Raw genomic sequence first — 4565 nt, 5'->3', positions numbered from 1 at the left:
CACTCCCTCCTTAATCCCTTCCCTTACGGCGCGGTTCAGGTGTCCAATTATATATGAGATAGATACTGCGGCATTTCCTTTCCTCAAAAACCAATTATTATTATTAATTTCTCGTTAGTTAGCCGTGCTGTTAATGTAAAAAATGACATTTGCCGGCACAAATCTGGGGTCCCACCTGTTACAGGTGCTGACTCGTTCGAACTAGTTGAGTTAGTCATCAATATCGGTGCCGTCGATTCCGGAGAAGGCCTCAGGGTCACAGGGAGGAGCCAGCGGAACTAGCTCTCCGAGAGTTGCCTGGTTGAGCCATGGTGGTAGTCCCGTCCTGACGACTGCTCCCAAGTCCTGCAGTGTGAAGAGCATACACCGCAATCGTCTGTCAAAGATGTTACGGGTCCGAGAACGTGTGAAGGGAACGGCCAGCTGAACCCAGGGCACAGAGAACATATGCCCCCGAGGCACTTTGTTTGCGTCTTCGCCATTCACATTTTCCGTTGCAATATAATACGTAAATTGCCCGAATGGATTTTACAGTTTTATTATGTCCCCTTTTGGTGTCAATGTGCTCTTGCGCCAGGTGCTACTAATCAAGTTAAGCAATGTTGAATAAAATATTTCCTCGTTTCTCGTAATTGATTATTCCCTCTAACGTGAAGTGTACTCGATATTGAACACACCGCCAACAGTTTTCACAGCGACAGCAGTACTAGTGACATTGTTGGTCTGTGACAGCGGGGAAGTGACATTTCCACCGACCAGGAGCACCGCCCACCATCTATCTTCACAAGGGCTCCACCAAACAGAAGCCCCATAACAGGAGCCCTCCACCGACCTTCACCCTGCACCCACGTACACCCTCCGAAAGCATCATGCATTTCCACCCTACAGAAGCCTCGCAAACCAGAAGCCCATGAGGTGAACCCACATCGCACCCACACACACACCTTCACTCCCCAGATGATTCTGCCGTCGGCGTCTGAGAGCAGAGGAGTGAATCCTCCATCTTTCAGAAGTGTGGGGCTATCGGAAACCATGGCGCAAAATAAAGGCGCATAAACAGCAAAAAAAATCTTTGGGGTTATCTTCCCTCTTTGTTTTGAGTCATATTTTCTGGCATCGACCCACTAAGTTATTGAGGAAAAGTAAGGCATGTTAGTCTTCCTCTGAGGCTTATGGCATCGGAGTCACATCCGTGTTATGTGATTGTCAAATACTGCCCTCCACGCTAATGAGAATGTTATACAGGCGGTGCTCTCGGAAATTTGTTCTTGAAGCCATGATATTTAGGTGGATCCCACATGATCCACTCCACGTGGCACATTACTATCACATGCTGTGACCCCTTCCAAATCTTTTTGAGAGAGTTGGAACAGGCGCTTTCATAAAGAGAAGGGAAGATAAATGGAACGGGTCTATCACATTCACTTCTTTCATAGTAGAAGGATAAAAATATGTTTTTAGTGCGTCGTGTCCTGCTTTGTCTCGCAAAAGTTGCAAGCTTCAGCCAGTCACCAGCCTATTGCGTTTGTGTAATGTTCCAGCGTAAGAAAATACCCTGGTGGGACACCTGCACTTGACGCTTGCATTGTTGCATTGCACTGTACTGCTTTGTAATGAAGTCCAGTGTTCAAGGCAATCGCCCAAGGTGGAGTAATTGGAGGAGTAGTAATTAGAGGCAATCCCCCATGGTGAAGGAATGAAGGTAATTGTACTGTATTGCGTTACGCCCTATTCCAGAAAAGGCAGCACGGGTTCTAATCGTGTAGTGCGTGGGCTTGTGCTAATCGCTGCGAGATAAGGCGTAGGTATATCTGTGTGGCATTTAATTTCCCGAAGCAAAACACGGGCTCGAGGGACGCCGTAGTGGAAGTCTCCAATTAATTTAGACCACTGGGGTTCTTTCACGTATGCTAACAGTGCAAAGCACACGGGCGTCTTTGCATGGGCATCTAATTTTGTGATATTGAGGTCGAAAACATTGCCACGATTTTGCTTTCGCAGAGTAGTTACAGTAAGGCACAACAGTCACCGACGTTGTCCTGGAGCTCCTATATTTGTAGTTAATTCATATTTTCCGGCAAAAAAAAGGTTAGTAATTATTCTGTTGTTGCGTAGGTGTCAATTCCGTCTGCGAGAGTATGTGTGGCAAACGCTGAGTTATAGAGTTTGCGCTCTATGTAGCACGGCTGGCTAGAAACAGCCGCGATCGCATGAATCAAGCGAGTTCGCGACAGGCTGAGCTTGCGCCTATTGTAACTAATGTGGGAATACGCAGCTGCTTTTCCCCAGTTCCTGCGAGTCCATACGCTGACACGCTTCTTTTCCTTCCTTAAGATAATCTCACGTCGGCACTGACTGCAGCAGACTAAAGTAAATTTCGTCAACGCGCATATTAATAAAAAAGCTTAACACCTGATAAGCTATGCATGACAGTGAACGTTGTTAATGGAATATCAGGGAATCACGTTGGTTCTTTTTTTGCTTTCACACTTCATGCGGCCGTTTTTCTTCGCCTTGCTTCAAGCGTCCCTGCAGGCGCAGCCACTGATAGCGCGCATACATTAAGGGCACAGGGTAAGGTAAAATTAGAAAAAAATCGTTTTTTTTTCTTTTGGAATTTTAGAAGTTCAATTCTTTCTACACATGTTCCATGATCGCACTTTCCTCAGAAAGCCATATTTATGGCTGAAAAACGCTTTTTCCGAAACCAAGTAGTGAGCGGCCACACCCCCTTTCAGGATTAACGTCAATTTTTTCAACCAAAATGTCCCCCACCTGATTTCAAAACTTGTCTAAAATCAGCTACACATAAAAAAGTGTCTGGCAACTATTGTACAGCTCCTCTTTTTTAGCCAAGACAATCCTGCGACGCTTTGCACGTTTTTTCCACGTTTCTGCAACCTTCATGCAGCTGCGTCCGAGTGCTATCCCTTTCGATCAGTATTGTAAATTGTGCCGGTGTTGATTGCTGCTGATAAGTTGAGATGCCCAGGGCAAAGAAGGCCTTCGTCAGGCGTGAATTTCACGGCAACCGCTACGCTCATCGTGAAAAAGCAAAACGATGTCCACGACCGAATGAGATCCCGAACGCCGAACGCGCCAGCTCCTCGACATCGAAGCTTTCAAGATTTTCTCTGTGCTTCCAGGAAGAGGATGTGCTACAGAGCAGCAACCAATATGCCTTAATGGACATGGACGGCATTTGTGCCGCAATTACACAGATTTGTGTGTGCAGAGAGTGCGGTGGAAGTGTTGAGCTCATCGAAATTGTGACAAAACGGGTAGGTGTTGCAAGCGTTTACAGTTTGAACTGTGAAGTGTGTAGTGCCGCACAACGATTTGAGACGTCGAAGAAAACTACTTCTGGCCTCTATGAAGCCAACCTCAGGTTAGTGTATGCCTTGAGGTTCATTGGTAAGGGAATGGCTACAGGAAATATACTCTGTGCTATGCTAAACCTTCCTAAGCCGCCGACAAAGTTTGCGAAATACAATCAAGAGCTTCTAGGTCACATCGAAGCTGCTGCTCAGGAGTCGATGAAAAGGGCAGCTGACGAAGCTGTCCAGCTGAATGAGGGGGATAAAGACATCGCAGTTGCTCTTGATGGAAGCTGGCAGAAGCGAGGCCATACTTCCAATAACGGCATAGTCTCTGCGACCGGTGTAGACTCTGGGAAAGTGCTGGATGTGGAGGTTTTGTCTAAACGTTGTCCAAAGTGCAGCATCAAGGGTACAAACAGTGCCCCCTTCATAGAGAGGTGTGCCAAAGCAACTACCAAGGCACCAGCGGTGGAATGGAAGTCGCAGGAGCACTGAAAATTTTCGGCAGGAGTGAGGAGCTTCACGGCGTTCGATACGTCAAATACCTTGGGGATGGTGACAGCAAGGCTTTTATGGCTGTGAAGGCACAAATGCCAAATGGTGATTCCGTTGAAATATCCAAGGTTGAGTACATAGGGCACGTGCAAAAAAGGATGGGCACAAGGTTACGAAGGCTAAAAAAAGGAAACAAAGCAGGAAAACTCTCTGATGGAAAGAGCCTCTCGGGCCGAGGCCGACTGACTGATGCAGTAATAGACAAGCTCCAGACGTACTATGGTTTGGCCATCAGAAGAAATGTAGGAAACCTGGATGAAATGCGAAAGGCCGTTTGGGCAACCTTCTTCCACTTATCGGCCACTGACGAGGACTCATGCCATGGACTTTGCCCAAAGGGACCTGATACGTGGTGTGCCTTCAACAGAAGTCAGTCAGAGGGCAAGCCATTTTTCCACAAGGAGAGTTTGCCTGCATCTGTCTTGGAGGCTATCAAACCCATTTATAGGGAGCTATCGAAGGCTGAGCTCCTAGAGAAGTGCCTGCATGGGCGAACTCAAAATGCAAATGAGTCGTTCAACCATGTTGTTTGGGAACGCGCGCCAAAGAATGTGTTTGTTAGGCTTCGGACCCTACGGATGGCAACACTGGATGCTGTTCTTTCATTTAATGATGGTAGCATCGCACGAGCCAACGTTTTGAAGGCGTGTGGATTGAACCCAGGGAGCAACACCATCAAGTGGCTGAGGG

Source organism: Amblyomma americanum, chromosome 4, assembly GCF_052857255.1.
Source record: "Amblyomma americanum isolate KBUSLIRL-KWMA chromosome 4, ASM5285725v1, whole genome shotgun sequence".
Lineage (NCBI taxonomy): Eukaryota > Metazoa > Arthropoda > Arachnida > Ixodida > Ixodidae > Amblyomma > Amblyomma americanum.
Note: the sequence above shows the minus strand (reverse complement) of the source record.